This window comes from Amblyomma mixtum, chromosome 1, assembly GCF_055824585.1.
Source record: "Amblyomma mixtum isolate Tamu chromosome 1, ASM5582458v1, whole genome shotgun sequence".
In the NCBI taxonomy this organism is placed as follows: Eukaryota; Metazoa; Arthropoda; class Arachnida; order Ixodida; family Ixodidae; genus Amblyomma; species Amblyomma mixtum.
In genome coordinates, this window is record NC_143012.1 from 125,254,280 (window position 1) to 125,263,729 (window position 9,450).

General features: G+C 49.7%; 1 pseudogene; it reads left to right on the forward strand.

Moving 5' to 3' along the window:
* Positions 1 to 6,237: 6,237 nt before the first annotated feature.
* Positions 6,238 to 8,727, forward strand: LOC149367555 (uncharacterized; annotated as a pseudogene).
* The last annotated feature ends 723 nt before the right edge of the window (positions 8,728 to 9,450 follow it).

Sequence of the window (9,450 nt, forward strand, 5' to 3'; positions counted from 1 at the left end):
GTTCTTTAACGTGCACTGACATCGCACAGTACACGGGCCTCTAGAATTTCTCCTCCAAAGAAATTCTAGCCGCCGCGGCCGGGATCGAACCCGCGTCTTTCGTGTCAGCAGCCGAGCACCATAACCGCTGAGCCACCGCGGCGGCCGAATTTTAGCGCCAAGACGTACTACACAGAAAAAAGAAGGCAACACAACCAGCCAACTGTTTTAATCGTTTGACCTCGCGTGAATTTTTACCTTTGTCTATGCGACTTTTTCCTTCTCAGTTTTTATTGTTTACGTTTTTATTTGGTTACTTGTTTTATAGGAGTAAGGTGGAAAGTTGGGCGAGTTGAATCTTGTTCATGATGAAGTTAGCGCCAAAAACGAGGACCAAAATGAGAGAAAGACACAACACGAGCGCTTAGTGCTCGTGTTGTGTCTCTAACTATGGTCTTCATTTTTGGCGCGGCGCTAACGTCCTCATATACTTTGTGGGGTTTAAATTGGGGGAGATAAACACGTTCTCCCCGCTTAAGCGCGGCTGACACAGTTCAAAGCAGCACGGACCCCACCCCGTGATCGCGAGCGCTACTGAGTGCACGGCGACCACGGCGGGCCTTGCTCTACGGGAACAAAGGAACGACACACTGGCTGACACAAACAAGGCATTTATTGCTATAACAACAATAACGCCAGCTAGCAACAAAATACACTGAGGAATCGAGGACGTCCGACTCACCAGCACGGTTACGAGCGAGCGTTCGCCCACGGTAGGGCAGAGGGAATAACTCCGAGGCCGGACGGGACGAGCTGAGGGAAGCAAGTTTCCACACGAGGTCGCCCGCCGACGAAGAGCGAAGCTGCGAGCGAAACGTCCGCTCGCTTCCCGGTCCCAGGGAGAAGAGAGCCCGTCGCTCCCCTCGAGCGCGCAGCAAAACGCCATCCGTGGCGCTGGTGTCGCTGCGACGCGAGCGCCCTCCCCTGTTAGTCAAAGTGACCAAACTGAGAAGAGCGCGTTTCGTGGGAGCTAACTACAGGGAACTAGTGCGTTGAGGGAAAGCGAACGCAGGGGATGAAGGCGTCCCCACATCCCCCCAACCGTAAATAGACCCCCGCGCCTGCAAGTTACATGCTATGAAGGAGTCTCCTGGTCTTCATGCACTTGAGGCAGGTCTTGCAGCGGAGGTCACGCCGACAGCGTGCACGCAGTCTTCCGCGGTATTCCGAAGGCGGCGTGAAGGTCTCCGCTGGGACGGCTCGCACGGCCCGCGGACTACGTGTCCGCAGGCCCGCGAAGAGTAGGGCCGGTTGACCACTGCAGGCCAAGATTCGGCAGTAGTCTGCAGGGTAACAGCAGCCAGAGGTGGCTGCTGTCTGGTCTCGCCACGGCTGCCCCACATGGATGCGGCGAACAGGATACAGGCCGCTCCGTCGCAGCAGGCGGCAGCGAGACGATGTGCACAGGACAGCAAGCCGGAGTGGCTCCACTGGATCTGCAAAATTTCCGAAACACACTCCGCATGCCTTTAACGTAGGTCACGGGAGGGGAAACGGCGTACACAAGGGCCTCGTGGCTCAATGCTCAACTAGCTAACAAAATGTGTCGGGCGGCTTTGCAACACAAAGTTCGAGTGAACAAAGCATTTTCTTGAGTTGAACGAGAATGCTCAGTTCATGCGAGGTTAAAAAAAACGTGTGGGGCAGCAAAGTGCGCCCCCCCTCAACACCACGGTCCGGTGGTCGTGTCACTTTTGACAAGGTGCAGGCAGCTATGAATAGCCTTGGGCCTCACCACCATAGTGACAGTCGACGACCCCCAACAAAAGAAAGACCCGAAACGGGTTTCGTGCGCGCAGCCGCGAGGAGACATCAGCATTGTGGGATGGTCCTACCCCACTCACAGCTCGAAGCAGCTTCTGAGTGATCGGCGCCCACCGTATTGTACGGTGTCGGAACGCCTGGTGCCGAGCTGCAATACCAGCGAGCTCGTAGCGGCACCCGTGGGCGTAGGCCACCCGGCTCCCGGAGCCGCGACTCCCAGAGTCGAAAAAGAGACAGCGAGAAAATATATACAGAAATCTCGGACCACCCACGCGGTTTCCGTACTCACTCACTTCGGGCTCGGCAACTCCGCGGGCGCTAGGCCTCGCGCTCCCTCGATGCGGACCAAGCGGTTCTTGAAGAAACTCCAGGAAGAAAAACTTGAAAAAAAAAACAAACATGCTGAGCATGTCGAAAAGTTCAAACATGCTGCAGCGCAATACACCTCGCACTCAAGAAAGCATGCCCAGGTCCTAGCGATCAAAATTCACACTAGGCCTACCACTTGTCAAATCCGGACAAAGAGCGTTCCTCGAACCGAACAGACAGTCGTTCAATGTTCCAAGAGCAGGCCCCACGTTGGACGCCAGATGTGGGGTTTAAATTGGGGGAGATAAACACGTTCTCCCCGCTTAAGCGCGGCTGACACAGTTCAAAGCCGCGCGGACCCCACCCCGTGATCGCGAGCGCTACTGAGCGCACGGCGACCACGGCGGGCCTTGCTCTACGGGAACAAAGGAAGGACACACTGGCTGACACAAACAAGGCATTTATTGCTACAACAACAATAACGCCAGCTAGCAACAAAATACACTGAGGAATCGAGGACGTCCGACTCACCAGCACGGTTACGAGCGAGCGTTCGCCCACGGTAGGGCAGAGGGAATAACCCCGAGGCCGGACGGGACGAGCTGAGGGGAGCACGTTTCCACACGAGGTCGCCCGCCGACGAAGAGCGAAGCTGCGAGCGAAACGTCCGCTCGCTTCCCGGTCCGAGGGAGAAGAGAGCCCGTCGCTCCCCTCGAGCGCGCAGCAAAACGCCATCCGTGGCGCTGGTGTCGCTGCGACGCGATCGCCCTGCCCTGTTAGTCAAAGTAACCAAACTGAGAAGAGCGCGTTTCGTGGGAGCTAACTACAGGGAACTAGTGCGTTGAGGGAAGCGAACGCAGGGGACGAAGGCGTCCCCACTACTTGTATGTTTTACGCTAGATCGGTTATATTTAGCGGTGAGAGTTTTGGCATAAAGAAGACCCATTAAAGTGAGCACAATTGAATTCTTTAAAAATGAATTTAACCGAAAAAGGTCAGTGTTTTGATATAGCCAGCTGCCCATCGAGAAGCTAGCTTGCGCTCTACCTTGTTGCCATTCGTCGTCTGCTTACGCAGCGTTATTCACTGCAATCCCGTGCTAAGGGCAGTTAACGAAGTGACTGCAATGCAGTGCGAGGGCACTGGAGAGCATTCGGTTACTACCGAGACTGTCAGGCTGCAGATACATCGATTCAGAGGGGGCTTAGCACGAGAGAAACAAAGGGACACAGGACGAGCGGTAACTTGCAACTGAAAGAATTCGAAGCTGGAGGAATCGAGCGCGTTTGCCCAGCTATGCACAGATTCGAAGAGGCTGCTACATATCTGGGCAAACTAAGCTAAGGCCTCAAAGGGCACGGAGAAAATCCACCTTCAAACAGCAACATAGAAGAGATTGCTCTGTATTCAGCAAAATGAATTGTTTTCCTAGCAAAACAACAGATGTGTCAGTGACGCACTTATCACTCCCCAGCCTACGAATGATTGACGCCTCCAGAAGCTACCTTGCTTGTTACCTTTCTAAAGCGGCCTTTTCAGTAGCCAAATCATCTTTATTCAGTTTAGCTCGATATATACTCGCCTCCACAAATCAGTGGATAGCTGCGCATGCGATTTTGATGCCTAGAGCCCGTCATTTCGCTTCCAATTCTTACAGGTTGAAGTTAGCGCTCGTCCTGTGTACTCCTCCCCTAACCTATGTTTGTTTCGCTCCCCCCAAATCATGGGTTACCTAGCCCAAACATCCACTGGGCTCAAGTTTCATCGATATCGTCAACCCGCGCTCGATCCACGTATAGAGCAACAGGTCAGGTAATACGGTTGAGAAACCGGCATACAATAGCGTTTCTGTTGAACGGTTCAATCATTCGCCTTGCAACGAAAGCTCTAAGCATTTTGCGAGTGATTATAAATGCCATTTGTGCATTAGTTACACATACCTTCAATGTTGAAGCTAACAAAAGAGCCTAGATAAATCCTGTGTTTTTTGACCACACATGATGCGAAAAAAAATTCGAAAGAAATACTATTCGTGTAATAACAACGAGAACAGTGCTCCGAAATCAATAGAGAGTAAAGTTGTAAGATTTTCAATAATTTGACACTCGAAAAGTAAATCCTTTTTACAATTTGTATTTTTTTTGCAATTTTACAATTTTACAAATCCTTTTTCGCTGTTAGCGCTGGCTGGGGCGGTTGCACCTCAACTGTTATTTTCATCGCAGCCATTTACCTACTTTATTTTTTCCCGCCATCCAGGACGCGCTCCTTAGTTCTAACCTTTTGCTTATTGCAACTCGCGTCACCCTTCCCAAACTCAAACTGTCCTGTGACCATTGCTGTCCGCGTTAACATGCTGCAAACTGCAGTGCTGCGAGTGAGGAGAGCGTCGCCACTACCGCGGCGTCTGCGCTTGCAGAAATGTTGCGCGAAGTGCCTGCGGAGCGTTGCTTGCATCCTTGTCACGTTCCATGTGGTCATGATGGCAGCATCTAGAGGAACAAGCGGGGCGCAGTGACTACGTCAGTTGCGTTGTCGCAAGACATTGAAGACGGTGACCTCCACGACGCCACTGGGCTGCGCGCACCACAGGTGTCATTTCTTTTTTTTTTAATTTGGGGGCATTTACTACGCCGTAGTGATTACATTTCTTGTTGAGTCTAAGGATCTTCCTTGGTACGCCTACGATCCGGCTATCGTAGGCAACCTGGGGGGCGTTCAGCTGAGTGCCGCCATTTTCAATGCCTTGCGACAACGCAACTGGCGGAGCTACTGCCCGGCGCTGCTGCACGCGTTCCTCTAATCATGATCACATGGAAGAACACGAAGCGCCACTCCGCAGGCACCACGCGCAACACTTTCTGCAGCCGGCAGCAAGTGCAGACCCACGGTAGGGGCGACGCTCTCCTTAACATTGTTCAGTCATCGTGTGGCTAAAGCAAACCATGGACTCACATATTTTGTATTTTTGTTGCATTATGAGCATTTACTGAGTATTTTATTCTGCGTTCTTTTGTTGTGTTATTTGTGTTCATTACTAGCTTTATTTCATACTTCGTCATTACGTGTATTTTGTTTCATGTGCCTGTGCCGTATTTTCATGCTTGTATCGCCCCCCCCCCCTCTTTTGCAATACCCTCGCACGAGGGCCCTTAGGGGTATTGTAAGTAAATAAATTACCGGGACTTAAAAATTAGCGTTGACGTTGGTGCATAGGTGCGCGTCATCGCTCCCATTTTCACTTTTTTTTTGAGCTTGATACTGCTATATTCGGCAGCTTTGCGCACTTCCATATGGTTGAAACTTCGTCTGCGCTAAGGGTTGCATGGCGCTAATGCTGTAAAGCAAACTTGAGCAAATAAAGCGGCCAACGGAGGACATTCGGAGAGTAGCCGAATCGAAATTTTTTGCTCCAGTAGCGGCAAGGCAAGGATAACTGTAGATAGCATTCCTTCGTCCTGCAAACGGTGTAATCTGGCTGACCATAATCTTCTCCCCACCCGCTGCAGCTAGGTTTCCACGCGTCGGCCAGAACGTTGGATGGCGCGGCGAAAACAGGAACCGAAGTAGCGCCACTTGGAGCCAGCGCATCAAGAACTGGTTCGAAGAGCACAAGCACTACCGAGCAGAAAACATCGTCAGTTTCAGGATTATCCGCGGACCCCACAAGACAGGTCATTTCACTCAGGTATGAACGAACCCTTGCCCTTCGTGAGGAATGAATGAGACACTAGGCCAACAGCATAACTGACACCTGCTGGTAAAGGGTGCCCCCCCCCTCCCCCCTAGACAATCGCCCATTTTGTAGTATCAGCGATCAAATCTGTAACAATGATGACGGGTGTCTCTATGTGTCCGGGTGTCCCCCAGGACCAGGGGCAAACGGGGCCGTTCCTACCCTGCGGCCTCTGGACGTGCACTTTACAGGTCTGTTCGATTTACCTGCACTGCTGGAACTAGTTTATGTGGAGCCGCACTCGGCCATTCGTTTTGGCAGTCCAGGTGGCGCCCTCTAGGGCGTTCGGTTTAAACAAGTGCAGGCGTCGGGCACGCCTAGTTCAGACAGATCCTGCACTGCGTTTAGAGCTGGTGCCAGTCGTGCAGAACTACTTCTGCGGAGCAGCCATGGCAGCAGACGACGGCAGCATATGTGTCGCGATCAGCGGCATATTGACCAATTTAACACCGATCGTGAATGAAGATGGCAGCCGAGTTCGGCAAGAGAATGGCTATGCTTACAAGACATCAGGTATGTTTTGACCGTGTGAACGGTAGATCTATATTGCATGCATTACGTGGGTACAAGAAGTGTTTCGTTTAAAAAGTTAAACCCGAAAGAAATATTTCGCTGCGCATGTGTGCATGCTGATTATATCCTTAGCCGTGATTTAATGTCTTCGTGACACTGTAGCTGCATTCTGAAAATATGTGGCACACGATGATCCCGAGTAGACAAAGGCAGTCCGTGCGTGTACAAGTGTTTAGTGGTTACATTGTCTACTGTTATTGATCCCACATTTGTAATTGTTTATACATGCATTTAAATAATTGAGTGTCTTTGTGCGTTCTTTATGGAAGTAGCAAGAGAATATGTCTACTTAGGGCAGGTAGCGAGCGCAGATCCGGGTTATGAGCGGGAAATAACTAGAAGAATAAGAATAGGGTGGAGCGCATATGACAGGTTCTCTCAGATCACGAATGGCAGTTTACCAATATCCCTGAAGGGGAAAGTATACAACAGCTGTATCCTACCGGTACTCACCTATGGGGCAGAAACGTGGAGGCTAACAAAGAGGGCTCAGCTTGAGTTAAGGACAACGCAGCGAGCAATGGAAAGAAAAATGATAGGTTAACGTTGAGAGATAGGAAGCGGGCGGAGTGGGTGAGGGAACAAACGTGGGTTAATGATATCCTAGTTGAAATTAAGATGAAGAAACGGGCCTGGGCAGGGCATGTAATGCGAAGGCAAGATAACCGCTGGTCCTTAAGGGTAACGGAGTAGATTACAAGAGAAGGCCAGCGTAGCAGGGGACGGCAGAAAGTTAGGTGGGCGGATGAGATTAAGAAGTTTGCGGGGATACTGTGGCCGCAACTGGCAAAGGACAGGGTTAACTAGAGAGACATGGGAGAGGCCTTTACCCTGCAGTGGGTGTCGTCAGGCTGGTGATGATGATGATCTGCGTTTTCCTTGATCCCGCATTTGTAATTGTTTAGGCATGCATGCATCTAAACAGTTGAGCGTCTTTGTGTTTGCGCTGGTGGGATGCACTGCATTTGATCAAAACAAAAACTTCAATTTTGTACATCCAGTATTTGATGGAGCACCAGAGACTAAATTACGATGTTGCACTGAACAATTCTCTACTCGTCACAAAGGCGGGGAAGTTATGACTGTTGTATTCGCGGACGAGCAGCCCGCACAGCCAGCACCTCTTCGCTGGTGGCAGCGTGCGGTGCGGCACAAGTCCAGCAGGACGTCCCGGGGGAAGTGCAGGATGCACCAGAGGTTTGTGAACTGTGGGGGAGGAGACGGCTCCAAATCTCGCACTACAAGGCGAAGATGGAACTGCTTGGGAAAAAAGGTGGCTTCCGGTAAGCTTTATTTCTTGTAAGCAAACAGTGGTGTTGGGGTTCGATCAGGCGAGAAACTACGTCGAGAATGACAATTTTTCATGTGGCATGCAAGTTCTTACTAGAGGCCATCAAATCAGTTCAGGAGCCCCTAAATGCCCTCAGTTGTCCTTGTACACATGTCAGACGTATTGAGAACCCTTGAACAGAGCAATTATCTTTTTTTCATACAAATTTATCACATTTTTTTTATCCCTATCTGTGTAGGACAAAGAGGGCAATGTGGCAAGCTATTGCCGATGCACTGAACAAGGAATTAAGTTGCAGTTTAAGCCCTATACGTCGAGAACAAGTTGAAGAGTCTTGAAAGGGCCTATAAAAGAACACAAGCAAAAAATAACTCGCCTGGCCATTCAAGAGTGTCTTGCGACCATGAAGAGTGTGTATTTTTTGTATATATGTATCTAAACAATGCCATATTGTAGAATGGGTAAACGAGAATTAATCTGCTTGCAAACATTTCGACAAACAGACTTGAGGCTTGCTTTAAACACTTTGTTCAGTTTATTTTTGAGCTGCATTTTCCCATTTACTCATATCGCTACTGTGAATTTACCTTATATGCTATTCATAAAGCTTCCCCTTTTTTTAGGGAGCTAGCTGAGGTGCTGGAACGTGAGCACCATATTAAGCCCACATTTCTCTTAGCCCCTGGAAAGGTCTTGCAGAGCGAAATTGCAAGGTAAGATTGCTCAACTTTCATTGTTGAGAAATTTCAGAAAACAATGCTTTCAACATTAAAGCGATTGTTTCAGCACACCTCCCGACTCAGAACCCAGCGGCCACCACGAGGCAGGACCCTCACAAGAGCCCCAGAAGGCCCCACACGACAAGAGGCGCCGCAAGAAGGACAATTCTGTGGACGCACCCCTGAATGTTCTTCAGGAGACCAAAAAGGAGAGGGCTGAACGCTTCAACAAAAAGATGGCTTTGCTGGAACGTCTTGTTGCAGTAGTCGAAGCAGAGTCAGAGCAGGCAGAATAAAGCATTTAAAACACTGAATGTCGTGTTGCTATCTCGCAAGCCATCAAAATTACATGGTCACAGCATGCTTACGATAGCGTAGGTGTTTGCAGTCGTGCTCAAGCCTCTGACCGCATCTAACATGCACTTAACAAAGGCACAATCATGACTTTTAACATTTTTTGCACTTTTTTCATCGCATCGCTGGCTAATTGCATAGAATTTCAGCAACACTCTGTCTGCATTTAGAACCTACCTCCTTCCACATGATGTAGCTGTTGATATCAAGCATAGGCACATCCCTACTGAAAAATCCGGTATGAATTTTAAACCGGAACCGCATACCGGGTTATTGTACAGGATTTGCGATACCGGATTACCGGAATATCCTGTACAATATCCTGTACCTGTAGAATATCCTGTACCGGAATATCCTGTACAAAACAAAAGAGTCCTGTATTATACAGGACTGTCCTGTTTTATACAGGATATTCCGGTAATCCGGTATCGCAAATCCTGTACAATAACCCGGTATGCGGTTCCGGTTTAAAATTCATACCGGCATACAGGACAGTCCTGTATTCTACAGGCTTGGCCCGTATTATACAGGAGGGCCCTGTATCACAGGACAAAGGCAGGAATAAAATGCTTCAAATATATCCCACTTGGACTAAATCTGCCCAAAAACTGGGGCCATAAGTGTACATGCCAAATGCTGCAATATACAGAGCCTCAGAAACTGGT